A 21,921-nucleotide genomic window follows, 5' to 3' on the forward strand; every position below is an offset into this window, starting at 1 on the left:
TTTGCCTCCAGTCCCTGCCTCTCCTCCATGCTTCCAAACTTTTCTTTAAAATAAGGAGAGCTAAAACCCCAAGTTTAATATGCTAAACACCAAGATTTCCATGCAGCTCCAGCACCTAGGGCTTCCTTAGACAAAAACTGTGCTAACACTAGCATTAACATCTGTAGGAGCAAATAATTTGTGCTTGTATCATTTTAATTTTCCTATATCTTTGGTTCAGGTGGGTGTATCCCTTTTGACACTTTGGACAATCCGTATCATCCTTGGGAGAGTGAAATGGAGACATTATATCCATATTTGTTAGGTGTTTTCTTACCTGGCCAATTAACTTCTGTATGTGGTAAAATCTACACTCTTAATTTCTTTCTTTTGCCCTCTTGGGCTTTGGGTGGTGCTCATCGTACCAGTATATAAGCATTGTTGATAAGTAATCCACATCCCGGGTTGCCAATACCAACTTAAGCAAGCTAAGGCATAAAATGTCATAACATTATAAATCTAGATGAAATCATACTGAGCATGTCTGAAAGTGAGTAAGCAGAGTACAAGCAACAACATGTTAATGTCTTCACTGCTCTCCAAAGCAAGGTAAAACAGATTTCCAGCAATTAAGACAGTTGTGATGCAGAAGTGCTAAATATTTCTAAATATAGTGAAACCTAAGAGGTATGGAAAATATTTTTCAGACAGTGGTATCACATTTGTCATGTTTATTACGGTATGGAGAGGAATGCTCTTTGGAGTAAAGTTACCAATAATTATTGGTTTTGCCCTTCGGAAATGGGATGCTGGAGTTACAAGTAGGTGAGGCCAGCTTTAGCAATCCGACCTGCCTGTTGAAGTAATATTGACAAATTAGACCTGAACAGCTATGAGAAAAAGTGAGAAAGCTGCAAATGGAAACTCGGAGAAAGCAAATTGTATGGAAGAGAGAATGATATCAAACCACAAAAAGTGAGTTTAGGGGGCGGGAATTTATGCAGCAGATTGGAGTGGGACTTGCACTGCTTTATCCTTTGTCAAAACCATTTATGTTTGAGAGTCTCTTAATTTTTACAGCTGATGCAAACAGAAGTTTCTAGCATGAGCTGGCATTTCTCAGCTCCCAGCAAAGCTGATTGTTGCCATGGTGCTTCCTGATGCTGCTGTCGCAGGATAAAGGTTATAGGCCCTTGAAAGGTGACTTACCCTGCAGTAACAGGAGGGCAAAAATCAGCCATAGACCTATCTACCATGGATGTGGTGGATGCAAGACAGAAAGAACCTGCATGCAAAGTATAAGTACAATCACAGGGGAGCCAGGAGGCATCAGCTTTTTTTTTTGTTGAGGGAGTGAAATCCTGGCATCGCTGAAATCCCACCTCATAGCAGTTTTGAAAATCCAAGTCAGGATTTCATCCAAGAATCTTTGTTGCCGAGCAACTTCTCCAAGGAAATCTCCTTGGGTCTGTAAATCCAGAGGCCAGATTCAGTTCTCTGCATCTGAACAATGCCCTAAGTCTTTGTTTTAATACAGCACTTGTCAGCTTGTACTACATAGCTGCTTGAGGGTGCACAAACTATACCTGATGGGTTTTGAAAATGCAACGGAGATAAAGCGGGGACACTGAATAGGTTTAAATATTCCATGGATATGCATCTCTGCTGGAATTATTTTGCAGTGTGAAAATCAAAGGGGGACTGAAGGCCACTATTTTAGAATAACACAACAAAAATTGGCCTTTTGGATTTAGACCAATGACAATTTTGACCTTTTTCTCTCAGTGCAGTATTGATGACTAATCCTTTATTATCTTTATTGGCCAAAGGCACTGCATCTGACTAAACTATTGCCAACAGCTTCTTTTTAAATGAGTGAATAATAAATTATTCATCTTCTTCTCCATCAGTTATTTTCCAGAACAGGTTTTGAAGAGAAAATCATTTGATATTGCATCAAATTTCATCTTAAAGGTATTAGTCCAGCTCCTTGAAAACTCCAGAGACCCTCACCCAACCAGGGGGGAAACTATAGGTTTGTTCTTCTTTCCACAGAAGGTGGAAATGTTTTCACAAATGTTACCATAATCCACTAAGACTGGGCTCTCAGTCCTCCTCCAACAGCTTGTTAATTGGAGAGGTTTATGCTGCTGCTGTGCCTTCTCCTCTCCAGGGCCCAGATGCAGAAGGTCAGACAGTAGCAGCTCATGTTTTCCAGTCTGGAAACTCGAGGTGTTTCCAGTGCTCATGAGGTGTTTTGTAAATGTACCTTAAATCATTGTGCAGTGACTGTGATGGGAGCAAGAGAACTCCCTTTTTATTTTAATCACACAGATTTACAGATCTAGTTATTAACTAACACAAAGTTGCAATTAGCTCTCCTTTCCAAGCCACATGCAAAACATTCTACTTCCATGTTTCTCCAAAGATCTTTGGACAAACTGTTGATGACTATAATTTAAGGAACAAGAAAGATATACATAGTACTGAAAAGCTTACAATTCAGATGTACAAAACAATAGTAAACCTGTCATGTCAGGTTCATTTCCGAGTATTCTGTCTAAAAAAAATTGTTCAATCTACAACCCTTGTGCTGTTTGTGGCCCACTTATGAAATTCATCCAACCTGAAGCCTGTTCGTAGAGACACTCTTTCTTTGAGGTCTCTTAGTAGCAGGTTCAGGGTTGGATGTAGACTTCTGGCAGGAGCAGACTCATCTTGCCTGGGCAAGAGACACAGGCACACATCTGGATGGGAGAAGGACTGAGGAAACCCTGAGACAGATGGCACCATGCTTGGGTTTGAGGAGTTCTTGAGAAGAAGGGCAATGGAGAGCAGAAAGTCTGGGCAGCACTGATTTAAGGCAAAGACAACAGAAATGCAGAAGGATTCAGTGGCAAAATAAGAAGAGGTGTGGAACAGACTGCCATATTGAACCATTGGGGCTGCTGAATTTGGACTGGAGATGAATAACAACAGACATATTAGAGATAAAAAATAAAATACAATATCAGAAAATAATTTATTTGGGAGAGCTGAATAGCTGTGACCAAGAGTTTTCATGATACTGAAAGGAAGTATGTTTGAATGCAATGAAAAGAAATGTCTGTTAAATATAATCTAGAAACAACACTGAAGTAAAGAGCTCAGTAGGACTGGGAGAAGAAGGGGGATAACCACAGGTTACAGACACAGGCAGGTCCTTTAATAAAGAGAAGAAAAGTCTAAAAGTTTGGAATGCATATTCATTTTCATATTTCAGGGGATAAATCGTATTCCATTTAAGAGAGGCAGAAGGTAGCAGCTGCCCTGGGCAACAGACAACCATTTACTGCACTTTCTGTTTGAATGATCCAATATTGGCTTCTGCCAAGACAGAGTACTGACTGTGAAGGACCTCTGCTCTGATCCAGTATGATAACTTCAGGGTTTCAAAATGTCTCACGACTCATCTAACAACATTACACACAAACTGAACAAGTTAAAAATGATAAACTCCCTAGAATAGATAAGCAATTGCTTAACATCAGCATTTACGAGCGATGCTCCAGAGTGATACTCGCTATCCCAGGAAGGCTGACACCTGCAGAAGCCAACTCCATCAAAGACTGACAGTCAAAGGGAATCAGCAACTGCGCTTGACTTCTGGCCACGTAGTTAAATACAGACTTCAAGTTGAATCCTTGAAGTCTTGATCCCTTGGTGCTGGGTCAGAAAAGCTCAGTTGCTTACAACTGCATCTGAATAAAGTGGGATTATAGGAAAAAATATAGAAATATTTGCAAAAGCGTGTGTATCTGATGCGAATGGCTAAAAATATAATGCTGCTTCTATATTACTGTCAATCATTGCTGAAAAAAAACATGATGCATTTGACCTCGGATAAATTCAAGGAATATGAGCTACATAATGCTCAGTCACAACACTATAAACACCTAAAGTCAGTCATTCTTAGCATCTTAGCACTACTCAGTAGTCCCTCATTGATTGTTACAAATTTTAGGCATGCTCTACAGTTAGCAAAGAAAGAAGGACAAATAAGTTTAGAGATGAAACTGAGTCCTCTTCACATTGCATACAGGAATTATTAGATGTTCTAGACTTAATAAAATACAGGTGGTTGAAAAAAGGAAAGAAAAGGAAAGGAACAGGACCTAAGAATGGGTATTTGGTTTTAATTAGTAAAGAAGAACTGTGTAGGCTTGACTCCAAGGCAAAAATTTTTGCTCTTCTAAATTCACTACAACAGCAGGCAGGTTTCAAAAGTGTTTTGCAAGTTTGTTTATAAATTACTTCCTTGCTCCTATTGTTATTCTTCCATTATTTCTGAAACTGTCACTGGAAAAATCTGGTATCTCCCAGTGATTACCAACATCCAGTTAGAACCAACAAAGGAGAATTCTTCCTTGTCACTGGTAGAAAAGGCATTGAATCATGAAAAGTATTCATCTTTTCTACTGGCTTTAGCACGTATAGGAAAAAAACCTATACTTCAATTATTATGCATTTTCTAAAGGGAAATCAAGAACAGAATTGTTGGGTTTGGTGCATTAACAAGCTGCATCAGCAAGTCACAATCCATCAGCAAGTTACACTCAGTATACATTTATATCGGTATATTTGTTTCTCAAATGTTTCCATTTTGGTGTACAAACACCAAATAGGTTTTAAATACCCTTAATTACAAAACATTATTTTATTTATATTTGCTATAAGCTAACCACTTATTTCTTCCTTTTTGTTTGTAATGTGGAAAGGAGATCTGAATGAGAGCTGAACTAAACATTGGGAAAAATTGATTGAATGCCCATAACCAAAGGCAACTGAAGCAAGAGCCTAGAACCAGCTGTTAATATCTTTCTTGCCATCACCTGCCAAACTGGGCAAATTCATTGGAAAGATGGGGATTTGTTTTTAAAATATTTTGCTCTTTCATAGCCAAAGAAGGTAAAGTGAAGCTTATAGAGCAAAGGAAATATGTCCTCTGTACGGATCCCTGTTGAAATCAGTACCATCCCATACAGACCCACAGTTTGTCCTCAGACACTACACAGCCATGATCCTGGAGTCCAGGATGTATGGCATGATGGACCTTTTGTCTAAAAAGCCAAACACTAATACTTGAAACAGCCTCCTTGACTGGGAGTGCTATATACCTACAACAGCAGGAGGCAGCACTCATGTCTATATTTAATTTAGGTAATCCTATTTTCTTAGAATACATTTGTTGAGTGAAGGAATTGACATAAATTGGATATATTATAGGAGAGGGACAGTAGCAGCAGCAGATGTCCCATGTCTTGACCTTAGTAAGACTTTTTACACTGTCTCACATGTCAATCTTATAAGTAACTTGGGGTTTCCTGGTTTAGAGGATGTTATTTTAACTATCAAGGGATAGTTAACAATTGTTCACTATCAAACTAGGAGGATATTTTGAGAGAGGTTCTGCAAAAGACTTTTCTGGTACTACTCAAGGTTTTTTTCATGAATGATATGCCTCTGGGGAAAAAAAATAATATTCCTAATGTTTGTGGCTGGCACAACTCTGGGAGATGCTGAGCACACCATGAGTGAGGACTAGAGTTTACAATAATCTTGAAATATTGGTTTCATAGTTTTAAAACAGTAGATTTGATTCAATAAAGACAATGGCAAAATACTACACTTGAGTAAGACTGACCAAATGTAAAAGACAAGCTGGAGAACAGGCTGGATAGTAGAGGGAGTGCTGGTAGACAGCAAACTGAGCATGAGCTAATGATGTCAGGCTGTTGTGAAAAAGGCAAGTGTTAAAATGTAATGAGGGAACTGAAGTGCTGATGGAGACACCTGAAGTAATCTTTCCTCTTTGCATGGTGTTAATAGGAACTTAAATTGTACTGTGTCCAGCTGAACTCTGCGCTTTATAAAAGACAAGGACAGAGTGGAAGCAGCCCAGAGAAAAAAAACTATGGTCTAGAAAATGTGACATGTAGAAAGACTGAAGGACTCAGGGTTGTTTAAGCTAATGAAGAGAAAACCAGTGGAAGACATTTTAACAATGTACAACTGTATAAAAAGTTGCTGCAAAGAAGAAAGGAGTAAAACAGTCTCCTTGTCTACTGGGAACAAAATAAGAAGTAACAGGCCTAAACAGCTGTATAGAAAATGCAGCTTAGACATTAGAGAAGGACAGAGAAGCACTGGAACATACTAGCTGAAAGGTTGGAGGAATCTTCATCAATGGCAATTGTTAAGGACAGGCCAGACAAACGTCCATCAGGAATGGCGTACACAGTCCTTACACTGATCATCTTTCCTTATTCTATGTATTTTACCTAGCAATTGGAATTCTGGGCTGTTGCAGGCTTGGTCGTTACAGACCACTGGCGTTCATGGAGCTCTCCCCTGTGCTAATTTCGTCTGTACAGGAGAAAACACTGAGAAGAAAATTTGAGGACTATATGTGGCCAGGAACTGTCTGGGAATGGGAACTTGGAGCTATCTTGGTGAGAGAGAGGCTCTGACAAGAAGCCAGGGTGCAGGGACGAGATCAGGAATTAGCTGAGCCAAAAAACTAGCACAAGCAAAACCTTTTGCTCAGGCTGAAGACTGAACTCAATGCCAGGCCAGCTATCTCAGTTGAAACCCGAACTAAACTTGGTGCAGATTTATGCTTGTATGAGTATTAGAGGACAAGACAAGGGTCAACACGACTAGATGGATTGTGGTGATGACAAATGTGCAGATCTCATGGTGCTTCATGCTTACCTCTACTACTTGATAGTATCTAAAGGGCCACAGTACTTAAAGATTATGAGAATGTTTGTTGTTTTATCTAAGCAATGGTGTGTCAAAGGCCTAGCCAGCCAAAGCATGTATTTCAGAAAGGTATCTCATTCTTTCCTTCTCCAGAAATAACCACTTGATATTTATGAAGACAGATCACTTTGTTGCTATTGCTAAACTGTGGGTGTCTGCCAAAAGCATAAAATGTGTGCCAGAGTAACTTATCAAGACACTACGCTATGCACTTCAAAAAGCTCACTGCTCCACTGGAGCAGAGAGTTCAAAGAGTTCACAGAGGCTGAGAGTGTGAGCAGAACAAAAAGACACATCTACATTAAAAATGGTACAAAATCCAAGGATGCACAAATCTGTGCTCTTACAACTGCACTTAGAGAAAGTGTAATTATTTTCCATAAGTTGTCCACATGGGGCTGAGAAATGACCAAAGCCAGACATTTGGTAACCTATCCCTCTCCAAAGCTAAATCTTGGTCAGATTGTATCTGACCAACATACACTAGACTCTAGAGTTGCAACTAGAGTTGCAAGACACATTGCTAGTAGTCTTTAAAATACTCTTAACTGGCTTTTTCCACTCTGGTAATTCTTTCCTTTCCTCTTTTATGCCTAAACTCCTGCTCTGTCTCCATTTTGCTCTTCCAGCCTTCCTGACTTTGTCCTTGCTTTGTCCTTCCTTCTTCAGATTCTCACCTCCTTTATGGCTCTTCATATGCCTTTTTTCCAATTAGGAGTTGTCCCTCGCGCTGCCCTACCACTGCACTCTGCTTCTCTTTCATTGTAGTTCTTTCACCTTTGTCCCTCTCCCTTTGCAGTTATGGCTGTGTATCTTTAGCAACAGGATTGCTCCCCTTGGGCTTCCTAACAGGTCTTTGTTCCCTCTGCAGCAGCTTTTCTGGATGCTGTAGCTGGAGAGGACTCAGCAATGAGACAGGATTAATATGGTTTATATTGACCTGTACATGAAAATGCATCACGCTTCCTATACTATTAAATTCCACGCTCCGTTGCACTGCCTCCGTAGTGTCACGTTTCAATAAACTACAAACTCTTTACATAATTGGGACATATAACAGCACTGATCTACACAGTTGCTGCAATAGAAGCTGGCTGTTTGTTCCAGAGCAACTTTGGGCACTTGTGGACATTGGGGGAGGTGCAGATCTCCTGGGTTCCCTCTCTCCCAAGTGCCCATGCAGTTGGTTTGGGTGAGGGAGGAACAGGCCAGGTACCTGGTGGTGGAGGGTTTCTGGTGACAGTCTCTAGCTGGGGAGCATGTCCACCCTCGGGGACCTGTAAGCATGTGTTCAGAGTCAGAAGCAGCATGCTCACTGCTCCCACGCACAGTGAGCAGGCTCCCAGCTGCTTTGCTGCTCAGCCCAAGCAGCCATGTCTGGCAGAGGGTGTCACAGAGCAGGAGCGATTCTTTGGGGCTACAGGAGACTGAGATACACACCTAAGGACACAGGTGCATGAGGTGACAGCCAGCTGCAGGAGTCTCACCCTCAGCACATGAGACTTGACGCATCTGGGTTGTTTATTCTGCTACATGAAGTAGTTTGAGATAGTAAGCTATGTGTTGCTGTGAAAAAAAGAAAAGTCTGTGAGAAAACTGAGGTTGTAAACTAAAGCAGTTTCTCTCTAGCTCTGTTTTATAGATGCTCCTGTCAAAAACAGTTCTAAGTCCTGCCTCTGCCGAGAATGCTTCTTTCACCATGCAGCAGGGTAAAGGTAGAAGGATTTTTGGCTGTTTCACCACAGTCCACAGAGTTCAGAAGTGCAGCACCGAGTCATTTTCTTCCTTATTTGTTACTATGCAAAGAAATGCTCTAAGAAACTGAAAGATTCAGTAATAAAACTCTGAAGCAGTTTAGACCTGTTGTGCGTTGGGAAAGTCTTCTTTATAACTGAAATGGCCAGAAACACTGCATACATTTTTTTCCAAAACAGTAAAAAATGTTAAAGCTGAAAATTATAATTTCTAAATCCTTAGGCTCGCATTTTGAAGAACTTTGGCTGTAATGTCTTACATTTGGAAAGGTAGTAATACAAATTTCTTCTGAACCTGTGTGACCTCATGGCATCTGTGGCAGTACATACACACAGAAAGGAATAGAATTTGAAATGGCCAGGTCAAGTCCTGAATTTGTGCTCACATTAAACTGATCAAGGGACTTAATATCTTCTTTTTTTTTCTAAGGAAAACTTCTACCATGGGCTGACTCTGAGTCACAGTCATCTTTGCTTCCTCCCAAAATGTGTCAAAACATTTCCTAACACTGAAAGTTGCTAAGTGAAACACTCAACACACAGAATGTGTCAGCATTAAAGTATCCCTTGATCCTTGGATTTACCCTGATACTGCCCTCTCACTTCATCTCCTTTTTCCTTCCATTTCTTCTCACTCCTGCCCCACCTTCTGCCGTAGCTGTTTTCAACAATTCTCCTACTTGTCCCTTCCTGTGCTGCTCTGTGCTACCTGACCTTTTTATCTCTTCCCACCTTCTAGCCCTGACTGTAAGCCTCCCAGTGTTTTTTATTTCTCTGCATTCAAGACCTCAAGTTATGGCCTCAAGTTGCGCCAGGGGAGGTTTAGACTGGATATTAGGAAATTTTACTTCACTGAAAGGGTTGTCAAGCATTGGCACAGGCTGCCCAGGGAAGTGGTTGAGTCACCATCCCTGGAGGTATTTAAAAGACGTTTGGATGAGGTGCTTAGGGACATGGTGTAGTGGTGGTTTTGGTAGTGTTAGGCTTATGGTTGGACTCGATGATCTTAAAGGTCTCTTCCAACTTACACGATTCTGTGATTCTGTGAAGACAACTTGTATTTTCCTAATCCATGCTGCCGGGACTCCAGATAGGAGACCACTTCTTCCCTGTTGATTACCCTACCAGCCAGAAATGCATGAAAAGTCCTGCTCTGCCCCTACAGTGCCAGCCTGGACAATACTTGGCTGGATTGCAGGCTTACACACTTTGGTCCTGCTTATAGCCTCAGATGAACCAGAGGAACTGCTCTGCACAGGCAGACTCTAAAGATGTTAGCTGACAAACTTTTATGTTTGAACAGATACAAACGCATTTCTCAGAAACAACTCCGCCAAGTTTAAATTGCTTTTCCTGGGCACAGGCAGAGACACATCTCTACACTTTAGTAACCTTAGCCCAGGCCAAGTTTAAAAACATGAACGCTTTAATGATTCTTTTTTTTAAAAAAGTTCTAAAGAGAACCAACCAAACAAAAAGAACTCAATAGCATAATGTAAATACAATGGTTTTTTCCCTCTCCTTCCTTGTTCACAGGAGCATCAAAAGTTTTATAGATGCCCATGCATTGTCCTGCCCCACATGTGTGACAGGCGTCACTGGAAGGTTTCCTTAGGACAACAGTGTTCAGAGGTTTTTTGATGTGCACCTCCAGCAGGAGACTACACTAATGTGATTAGACTGCTTTGAGTAGCCTAGCTAGCTTTTTCAGAGCTCTCTTTAGCCTTCCTGCCCCATACCAAATGATGATATGAAGGCCTCACTCAAGGGGATTTGGCTTTCTAGGAAAGCCGCCCAGCCCATCTTTACCAGTACGTCAAAGTGCTGCAAGTCATCACTCTGCCCCAGGATCTGCTCCAGCATAGTCCTGCCTGGGAAATGATCTGTTCCTTAATATCTCTGATAGGCAAACCTTCTTTCTGTAGCAGACAACACATCTCTTTGCAGACAACCTTGACACAGTGACATTTTCCAAAGACATTTCTGGGAGGCAGTCAGTCTCCCAGCATGGAAAGTGTTGGATTAAGTTGGTGAACTCCAGCACAGTTATAAGCAAAACGGTATCTTATATATGGCAAAAGTTGACTGTGGGTGTTGCTACTCTATTACATGTTTATAAAGAGTAATTAGGAAGGAGGAGGTCAAAACCAACTTCCCTCATATGTGACCTTTTTTCATTATTATTGCAGATCACATTTTGATGCGCCTTTCTAGGAATGGTGAAACTTTCTCCCCATCCTTAGGTATTAATACAGTAGAAATTGATGTTTCTAAAGTTTACAGCTAGATAGAATTTAGCTGGGTCTTAAAGTGAATTTGGATCTATAGAAAAATATATACATTTTTCTTCTTATCAGTTGACTTTTCCCATCTTCCTGCACTGAATATTTTAACCCAGTTTTAGTATTAAATTTTTTTAATGAAATAATTTCATTGCTACTGTTGTACCTATGAGATGTTCCGAAAATAATTACAATGTAAGCTGAGTGGTCAGCAAAGATTAACACAGCACTTATGTTCAAATGGATGCAGATGTACATGGATTTAATTATTTGACCAAACTCAGTGAGGATCACCCTACCGATCAATTCACCTGCCACATTTAAATCAATATCTAGAGGGAGAGAAGGACACTTCAAGGTGTGTAACTTAAGAATAGTCTCTTGATTTATAGTTTGAAAGTATTTCTTTATTATAATTCTTCTTGACCAAAATGACTTTAATTTTTAAGAAGATGCCAAGAATATAACTTACACCAAGGGAAATAGGTGCAGTGTCTGGGATGGAGGTTATTCCATACATTTTTATTCTTAACTGAGCTCCCCAAAACTTAGAAATGACCTAATTGTATAAGCTTTTGAGTACACAAAGGGGCTTGTGAAATTTTGTTCTTTTGTCAAGCTGTATTTATTGGCTCAATACAAAAGTGTTACCCCCCCGCCACAATGGCTGCCTCTCTTACAATAAGAAATCAAAAAAACAGACTTGTGGACCTTGAAACAACAAGGTCCATAACAAATTTCCCACTGCACATATGGAATGAACCTTAACACTTTTACCTTGCTTTTTATTTCCTACTTAAAAGAGCAGCCCAAATAAGGGAATACTAAAGACATCCCATGATTAAAACAAGTCATTTCCTTGTTTGGTAAAAGCACTATTATTTTTAAGTAAAAACATTTACTGAAGCTCCTGTATATAATTTGATCTTTTTTCTCTCCGTCTTAGTATAGCCCTTTATAACCTTGCTTTTCCAATATCAACAGCAGGAATCTAGTAATGCAAATCCAGAACTTTACATCCTCATGAGTCTTACCAAAGCTCTGTGGAGTTCGATGCTCAGAATGTATCTTCCAATAAAGCCTTAAACTCCCAGGATATCAAGCGTTGTAACTTCCTTACTGGGCCCAAACCTCACATAGGTGAGATCAGAGGGACCTACTTGTGCCTTGGTGACAGCCTCATGGCTGGGACTTCAGGTCTCTGCCCTGGGACTGCAATTTGAACAGGTCTCTACAGAGCAGCTGGGACTGAGCACCCACCAAGCCTTTGTGTATTTATCAGTGACAGGCAAATAGGAGTGACAGAGGAGTTTCAGAGCAAACATGAATACTCCTTTAGCTATGGCCCTGCTCCAAGTAGCAGAGATGGAACAAAGAGAAAAAACTTCTGTGACCTGCTCTGCATGTACTGTGCTTCCCTTTACTTCTGGAGGACAGAATAGACATTCCATGTATGGAGCTCAGGCCAGTGGACTGACTGCAAGACAGCAAGTGTTATCTGCAATCATAAATTGTAATACTGTGCAGTACACAAGCATACAAAACCTTCTTGAACAACCAGATGAGGGAATTTCGGCCCTAGGTGGCACAGTAGGAGCAGTGGATATGGTGGGGAATGGAGAGCAGGAGCATGGCACACAATAATGCCTATCTGGGAAGAAAACCTGGAGTATAAATACAAAACCATAAAGGATTGTAAAGCTGCCTGGTAATGGCAAAATAGCACAAATGAATTGGCATCAGATAGAAATATACTGTTAACAGACATGTCGTCTTGAAAAGAAGTGAAGAAAGAGAAAACTCTTAGGTTACCTCTGCAGAAATTCTTCCAGTCCAAGAGATAAAAGGAAAAATTATGTGGGTACACCTTGGACTGGGCAAAAACTATAGGTTTCTCTAATGTTAGCCCACTTTCCAATGGGAAAGGAAGGTATAGATAGGAGTATTTGTGCTAATAGTTAGGAAGGGAATCAGCTAGTATTCTGAGAGTGTAATTAGGAAGGTATTTAATAATGCTAGAGGAGACTGCAAGGAAGCAAACCCCATACCAGCACTGGGTACGTGAACATTTTACACTTCTGTGGCAAAGCATACAAAGAAATATTTTTGTTGACTATTCATACATTAATTTGAGGAACCGGGGTTAAAATAGCAATGAATCTAGTATTTTCACTGAAGAGAAGAAATTAGATATTAGCATTATTGAAACTTACTGGGATGAATCGCAAAAGGTTGAACTCATTGATTGGGCAGCAAGGAACACATGAAAGAGGCAGAGCGAATGGCCAGCCTCTGTTAGGGATATTGCTACCAGATTTAGAGTTACTGGTAAGTCCAAACAGCAGGAGAGAGGACGGAAATGTGTTACTGTGTAGCTGGTGAAGGCCAAAAGGAATCTGGTTAGGGTCTATTGCAAAGCATCGAGATGAAGCAAAACAGAGAATAGGATTTGTTACTTGTCAAATACCTGCATGTTGTGTATTGTGAGATTAATGATAGAGGTTTCATGAAGCCAATAATGAAAATGTCTTTAGTTATTGACACTTAATGATGGTGATTTTCTAAGACAAAAAGATAAAATAACTATTTCTATGGGGAAAAAAATTAATCTCTGGATTGAATCTGGTAGTTATTATATGGTCTGATTATATTCACTATTAGCAAGGAGAGTACCACTTAGAAATATATAGATATACTTCAAACATAATCTAATCTCTCTGTTTATCCACTTCGTGTTTCAAAAAACATAACTCCTTATGAACCAATACAAAATATCTCTAAAACTTACGAGCAAATTAATTTATAAATTACTTACTCTTTTTGGGCCTGCATCCACCTGCATTTCTCTGGAGGCCTGAGCTGCTTTTCTTACTGATCACAAGTAGGCACACCTACATGAAAAAACGACCAGCATGTCCAGGTAAATGCTGCACCCACCTGACCAACCAGGCAGTACAGGTGGGCTTAAAAAGGGACTACGTGAGCCACATTCTGCAGAGCATGGGGAGAGGGAGAGTATTTTTCTTTCTCCTTCCAACTTAGTTCTGGAATGAGAGGAACTGGCCAAAAGAAGTGTAAAAAACTTATGCAGGGATATTGCTTTCAAATGTTCCTGGTTTCCCGTTCTTTTGCCATGAAAGCCTGGTTTCCCTGATCTTTTTAGAAAGATGTCAATTTGTAGAAAACCAAGTACAGGCACACCAAATATGTCATCTGCAACCACAGGGGATCCAGCTGTGTCTGAAAGAGCAGCCTACTTAATGTCTGTCAGATTCACCTGAGTACACTTCAGAAATTAAAACAGCAAATTTTTTTTTAATATACTAACAGAGTAAAAAATTATGGTTTTGATTGGAAACAAAGTTGCAAGAGAAGAAAATAACTGAATGTAACTTTAGGTGGTATTTGAAACTGAAATACCTCTTTAAATTGGTGGTGCCCCAGCTACTATGGGCACCAGACTGTGGGGCAAATGCAGCACTCTGTCTTTTACACCAGTATCTTCAGGATTAGCTTTGTAGGTCAGTGAGACAAGGCCTTCCCCCCCTGCCACTGTGCATGGTGGCATCTCCTCTGCTCCCTCTCTGTCTTTCTCACTTCTAAGAGAAATGCAGCATTAAGGTTTATATGGAATTTGATTGTGAAGGCTTCCTCTCATCATCTTCTATTTTGTTTCCCACCTTTGGTTTTTGAAGCTGGACTGCAAAATGGAAATGCAGCAAACTCTTTCATGTGGGCATGAATGACACCGCAAGCCAGAACCTGGGCAGAATCAAGGAAGACTACAGAGCCCTGGGAGTGCAAGCAAAAAGTATTGGTGCCCAAGTTATCTTTTCTTCCATTTTACCAGTTAGAGGAAAGGGTGCAGCCAGAAAGAGACATGTAATGCAAATCAACTTCTGGCTTTGTGGCTGGTGCCGTCATGAGGGTTTTGGCTTTTATGACAACTGGACATTCTTCGATTACTATAGCCTGTTAGGGAGGGATTGGATCCACCTGTCTAGAAGAGGCAAGGGAATCTTTGGCAGCAGGCTGGCCAACTTGGTGAGGCAGGCTTTAAACTGAAGGACTCAGGAGGCAGGGTCCAAAGTGGCAACGTTCACGCCATTGCATCCAGCTGGGGAATAAGCCGGGCCAACCACAGCAGTTACAAATGTTCCTTAGCTGCCTCCCAAGATAAGAACCAGAAGACCAACCACCTCAAGTGTATGTATACCAATGCACACAGCCTGGGGAACAAGGAGGAACTGGAACTCCGCACCCAGCCAGAAATTTATCATATCATAGGAATAACTGAAACATGGTGGGACAACTCACATGACTGGAGGATTGTGATGGATGGCTATAGACTGTTTCGTAAAGACAGGCAGGGAAGAAGAGGAGGAGGAGTCGCGCTCTATGTTAAGGAGAACCTTGAATGTATAGAAGTCGACTATGGTGATTGTGGAAGCCCTATCGAATGCCTCTGGGTCAAGATCAGAGGGGTCGTCTCCAAGGGGGATCTTACAGTAGGCAACTGTTACCAACCTCCAAACCAAGATGATAAGGCCAATGAAGCAATATTTGGGTCACTTAAGCAAGCTTTGGGTCAACAGAACCTGGTTCTTACGGGTGACTTCAACTACCCAGACATTTGTTGGAAGAACAATTCAGCAGCTCACATGTCATCCATCAAGTTCCTGGAATGCGTAGAGGACTGCTTCCTCACGCAAATGTTAGATGTGCCAACCAGGAATGAGGCACTGCTGGACTTGCTACTCACAAACCAAGAAAACCTGCTTTGTAATATCTTGGTTAGTGATAGCCTTAGCTGCAGTGATAACAATATTGTGGAGTTTGGGATCCTGCTGAGCACGCTGAAGGTTAGTACTAAGACAAAGGTTTTAGATTTTAGAAGAGACAACTTCAGGTGACTCAGAGCTCAGTTGGGAGGGATTCCGTGGGAAGCTTCCATGGAGGATAAAGGAGCTAGCGAGTGCTGGGATTTTTTCAAGAATGCTCTCCTGGAAGCACAAAAACAGTTCATCCCCTTTAAAGGTAAGGGAAGTAGGCAGAGCAAGAGACCCCCTTGGCTTAACTGCGAGCTTCTGAGTCTGCTCAAAACCAAAAGAGAAGCATACCAGAGATGGAAGAATGGATGAATACCCATTGAGAACTACAAGGGCATTGCTAGGGCGTGCAGAGATGCAGTTAGAAAAGCAAAAGCTCAGCTCGAATTGAAATTTGCCAGACATGTCAAAAACTACAAGAGAGGGTTCTTCAGGTACGTAAACAACAAGGAGAAACAGAAGGAAAATATTGGCCCGCTGTTAAACAGGAGAGGTGAATTAGTCACCAACAATGCTGAAAAGGCCGAGGTTCTCAATACTCTCTTCACCTCCATCTTTACCAGCATTGTTGGGCCCCAGGCCTTGGGAACAAAAATCCAGGTTGATACAAACACAGACCCACCATTAGTGAAGGAAGAGTTGGTATGCGAACTATTACAGGAGTTTGACCCTTACAAATCGATGGGCCCTGACAATATGCACCCGAGGGTGTTAAGAGAACTGGCTGACATCATTGCAAGGCCGCTCTTCATAATCTCTGAGAACTGGTGGAGATCGGGGGATGTCCCAGAAGACTGGAAGAAGGCTAACATCACCCCATCTACAAGAAGGGCCTAAAGGAGGATCCAGGAAATTATAGGCCCATCAGTCTTACTTCAGTCCCTGGGAAAGTTATGGAACAAATCCTCCTGGGGGCTATCACAAGTCAAATGAAGCATGTGATTGGGAAAAGCCAGTGTAAATTCACCAAGGGCAAATCGTGCTTGACAAACCTGATCGTCCTCTATGACAAAGTAACCTCCTCGGTTGATGTGGGGTGAGCGGTGGACATTGTCTACCTGGATTTCTCCAAGGCTTTTGATATGGTTTCCCACAGCCTCCTCCCAGAGAAACTGATGCATTACGGTCTAGACAAGTGGTCTGTGTGGTGGGTGGGGAACTGCCTGACAGTTCACACCCAGAGGGTGGTGCTAAATAGCTCCTTTTCAGACTGGCAACTGTCACAAGTGGGGTCCCCCAGGGATCAATATTGGGCCCCATGCTGTTTAATATCTTCATAAGTGATCTGGGTGATGGGATCAAGCGTACCCTGATGAAGTTTGCCGATGATGCCAAACTGAGTGGAGAAGTGAACACTTCGGAAGGGAGAGCCACCCTGCAGGAAGACCTGGATAGGCTGGAAGAGTGGGCTAACAAGAACCTTATGAAGTTCAACAAGGACAAGTGTGAAGTCTTGCACCTGGGAAAACATAATCCAGGAGTGCAGCACAACCTGGGGTCTACCCGGCTGGGGAGCAGCTTTGTGGAAAGGGACCTGGCAGTCCTGGTAGACAACAAGCTCAATATGAGTCAACAGTGTGCTGCTGCGGCAAAGAAAGCCAATAGGATGCTGGGTTGCATCAACAAGGGCATCACCAGCAGAGATAAAGAAGTCATTATCCACTCTACTCAGCGCTTGTCAGGCCACACCTGGAATACTGTGTTCAGTTTTGGTCCCTGCTATGCAAAAAAGATGTGGACAGGCTGGAGAGGGTCCAGAGAAGGGCCACAAAGATGATCAAAGGACTGGGAAGCTTGCCATATGAGGAAAGGCTGAGAGAACTGGGCTTTTTCAGCCTTGAGAAAAGAAGGCTTAAAGGAGACCTTATCACCGTGTTCCAGTATTTAAAGGGTGGCTACAAAGAAGATATAGACTCCCTTTTTACAGGGAGTCACATGGAAAAGACGAGGGGTAATGGGTATAAGTCACTCCTGGGGAGATTCCAACTGGACACAAGATGAAAATTTTTTACAATGAGAAAAATCAGCCACTGGAATAATCTCCCCAGGGAAGTGGTGGATTCCCCAACATTGGACACTTTTAAGATTCAGCTGGACAGGGTGCTAAGCCATCTTGTCTAGATCGGGCTTTTGCCAAGAAAGGTTGGACCAGATGATTCTTGAGGTCCCTTCCAATCTGGTATTCTATGATTCTATGATTCAAACAGGCCTCTCACCACCTGAGGTCTTCAGCTGGCATACTCACTGTATTCCTTAACCAGCACAGCCCCTCTAGCAGGAAAGGCTGTATTACAAACTACATTTCAAAGCAAAGTACTTTGTAAGTCATTTATCACAAGAAGTATTCCTGTACATACATCTTATGCCACTCATCATTTTCAGCTCATGGCCAGCTTGTCACAGAGATTGCATATACAGATGGCAGACTTGGCATTCAGTGCTTTTCTCACTTTCTTCCTCCTTTTCTCTGCCTTCCCACCCCATCAGTTTTGGAGGCCCTACCATCACAGGCCCTACCTTATGAAAGTGAAGAAGCTATAAGCTTACCTAAAACAGATGTGATAAATTCAATTTTTATAGGATGTTTGCCTTAGCACCATAGAGCATTTGGATTTGATTAAACTCACACCATGCTGCGGTAATAAAGTGCATATTGAGAGAGGAAGAGCTGGCTAACTAAGGATAACAGACAAAGAGGCAGGGGGCGGGATTGGGGATTCCTCCCTTCTCTTTCCTCCCCTCAGCAGCAGCAGCAGCAGCAGCAGCAGTCTGCCTTCAGCCCTTTATGAAAGCCTCAGGGAACGCACCATCTTGCGCTTGCCACAAAGACAGAGGCTGCTGCCTAGTGGTGGCAGAGAAAGACGGAGAGCTTACTGCTGTCACAGTTCACCACAGGCTGCTGGACTGCTGCTCCTGGGCCAAGGTGGGAAGGGGGGGAAGGTCTCCTGGCTCCATCCACCTCCCTCTTGCATCCTCTCGGGCAGCAAATCTTTGTATTAGACTGTGCTAGGGGAGGGTTGTCTCTTTGGCCAGCAGTTGGTACTCAGATGACCATCTCCCTTCTCTTTCAGCAGTGGGCTAGATGGGAGCTGCCAGACCTGGCCCACAGGGCTCCACTGAGCAAGCAGAGAGGTCCTACAAAGTCCTGTCAACGAGGAGCCATCAGCATTAACCCAGGGAGTTTCCAGAAGAAGATTAGAGTGGTCCTTACAACACTCCAGCATATTCCTCAACAGCCTGACAATAAATACAAAATTACCACTGATAAAGCTGGCACATGGCACCAATTCTAGACAAGTGGTGAACATCAAGGTGGGTAGAACAGCATTACTGAGCACTAAGCCCATACAGAAAAGTTACTTTAAAATCAAAGAAATGCAGCCATACAAACATAAACCATTCCTAAGGAGTGGTAGATTGCAACCTTGGTTACATCATGGTTACACCAGCTCCAGGGTACTCAAAGTAGCCTAGAAACACAGGGCTTCCTAGTGTGACTCCAAAACAAAAAACACTCTTCCGATCTGTAAGCACGGGAGTAGCACATGGGAACAGGAAGGTGATGTTGTCTCTAGATATGCTACAACCCTGGTATTGTATTCTACATCCAACACTGATGTCTTCATTTTAAAATGGATGTAGGAAAAGAGAGGAAAAAAGCCACAGAAATTATCTGAGGGCTGAGGGGAAAAAAATGCCTTGCATTGAGGGCCTTCAGCTGTGGTTCAGTGACATGATAAATCTGGTTTAGGATACCTCAGATCAAATAAAAATTGTTGCAGCTACTTGACACCATGTGCAAAAGCAGGACAAATTAATTTTGCTGGTTTAAACCTGTTCCTAAATTTATGAAAAGGTAATTTTATCCTGACCAACTTCATGCTAGATGAAGTGTCATGTGTCTGCACCACTCTAACTCTATGTCAGATCAGGTAATGTCTGTTCCCCTGTAGCTGGCATAAATCCACCATAAAAACATAAATCCAGCATAAACACCATATCATGTGCAGTAGCTAATTCATCAGAAATATGATCATGTGCTCCTATATTATCTGGATCACACTGGTGCAGATGGAGGACCTGACAGCTCTGTACAAGCAAATTGAAAGATGATCTGATTACTGTATAAAGTGATGCCATGGTAAGAAAATACTAAAGGATACTAAGGAGTACTTTAAATTAGCACAGAGTGAGAAATAGCAAGCACCACTGGGAAGAAATTGAGGCTAGTCAAATTCAAGCAAGACATTTTAAACACAGTTTAAGTGATAGTGAAAGAGTTCAGAAGACTACACTTCCAAAGAAAACAGTGGCTTCTCCATAGAAAATGATGGATCCTCCATCTTCTGGGGTCTTCAGATCAAGACTTGAAGTTACTCCGAAATACATGCTTCAGTCAAACACAAGCTACTGGGGCAGCACAGCTGGTCATAGCACATAGGAAGGCAGAAGAGCTAGCATAGCAGCCCTTTAAAAATCTATGTTTCTCCATTATGGACTACATTGTCCTTTTGAGCATACCTCTAATCAAAACTTCCCTTCCTCATGCATGTTTGGTGTAATAGATGAGACAAAATTAGGAATGATAAAAGCTTCCCTGTGGAGAGAAAGATGTCACTAAATTATGCAACAATATATGAAGAAACTTTTCTCTGTTTCATACAAACATAAAGGAATGCTTAAATACAGATGTCAGATTATCAGTAGTAAAAGTAGGAGTAGATTAACAAAATATCTTTATAATTAAAAGTGGAACAGCTTTATTCACTTCAAAATTTTAAAGTCAGAAAAACTGCAGTAGGCTACATCCATTAAGTAAATGTAATTTTATTATTGATCAATTGTATGTTTTACTCATTATACTTGCATTATAAGTATAATCATTATAAATTTAATCATGAAAGTATTTAAAACCATTGTTAGATTATTTCTAGTAAAGACAATAAATTGAAAAAATATCAGGGTAAAGTCTGGCTGTTACATCAAAGTACTGAACCTCTTTTCAAATACTATATGCTGATGCAATGACCTAACCCAGTGTGACCAGTACCCCCTGCTCCTAATCCCTCATAATATGGTTAGCATAACCAATGCCATTTTATAAGGCAAACAGCCATAACATGTAAGCGTGCTGATCATGTATCACCCCCTCTTTCTTTCTACCCCTTTTCCAACATTGCGATAAGACCGTTTGCCCACCAGCATCGTCGCCAGGATGTGATGGCACCCATTATGAACGTGGAAGCGTAACAGCACATGAGATACTGGCTATAAAATCCAGCAGCTGCAAGTAGGCTTAGATGGGAGCTGCTGCTGGCAAGCCCTGTGATCCCCTGGTGGCCAGAGATGCCTCCACCGTCGTCATCTTCTCCCTCCGAGGACTGAGTGAGTAACTCATGTTCTTTTAGGTAAAGTCTGAGTCTAGATTACAATTATTGTATCATGTGCTGACCATTAAGAATGTGACCCAAACCGCAAAGGGTCCAGGTGACTAAAAAGTCTAGGTAAATAAAAATTCTAGATAATAAGAAACCTATGCAGATTATTAGAAATTCTGTTGAACTGTAAGCTATGCTAATTGCTAAAAATTCTGTGTGGCAGTAAGCTATGTTAACTGCTAGAAATTGTAGATAACAATAAGCTATGCCAATTGTTAAATTTTTTATGCAATAATAAAGCCCTAATTATAACCACAACCCTGTAGCCATTGGTCATTCTACCAAGGATCCCTCAAAGAACCTGCCTGTCCCCATAGCATTAGGTGACATCCAGAAAAACTCCTAATTTGCAATTTTTGTTGCTCTTGTATGTAACAATAGAGCACTAATATTTACTACAACATTTCAAATTGTAATTGATTCAGTAGAATCCCAGAACAGCTTGCATGAGAAGAGGCTGCACACTGTAAGAATAATACTGGGGTAACATGCAGTATTCGAAACAAAATTGTTTGTTATACAGACATGGTTAAAATGAGGGCTTTTATTTTTACAAGAGAAAAAGTATACTCCAGCCACAGATGAGAAGACCCCCAAATTATTTGAGAAATAAAATGTATGAACACACAGTGCTTCTGCCTAAGTCTAGCAGTAATGTTGAAGAAGAAGCCCCTGACTCAAAAGATGTATGCATACCGGTAGGGTAACATTTCTTTCAGTTGTCTAGTGGTGCTCATTGATTTCTGTGTTTCTGAAACAATCAGAAATTCTTGAGAACAGCAGAATGCATTAAATTAAATTTAGTATAACTACATATAAATAAAACACCTAGCTT

At 41.4% G+C, this 21,921-nt stretch overlaps 1 protein-coding gene across 1 annotated transcript in view; it reads right to left on the reverse strand.

Annotated features, from left to right (window-relative positions):
* Positions 1-21,921, reverse strand: part of SRD5A2 (steroid 5 alpha-reductase 2) — a 28,519-nt gene that overhangs the window by 4,783 nt on the left and 1,815 nt on the right. The gene's annotated exons all lie outside the window — the stretch shown is intronic.

This window comes from Ciconia boyciana, chromosome 3 (assembly GCF_034638445.1).
Source record: "Ciconia boyciana chromosome 3, ASM3463844v1, whole genome shotgun sequence".
NCBI classification, from domain to species: domain Eukaryota; kingdom Metazoa; phylum Chordata; class Aves; order Ciconiiformes; family Ciconiidae; genus Ciconia; species Ciconia boyciana.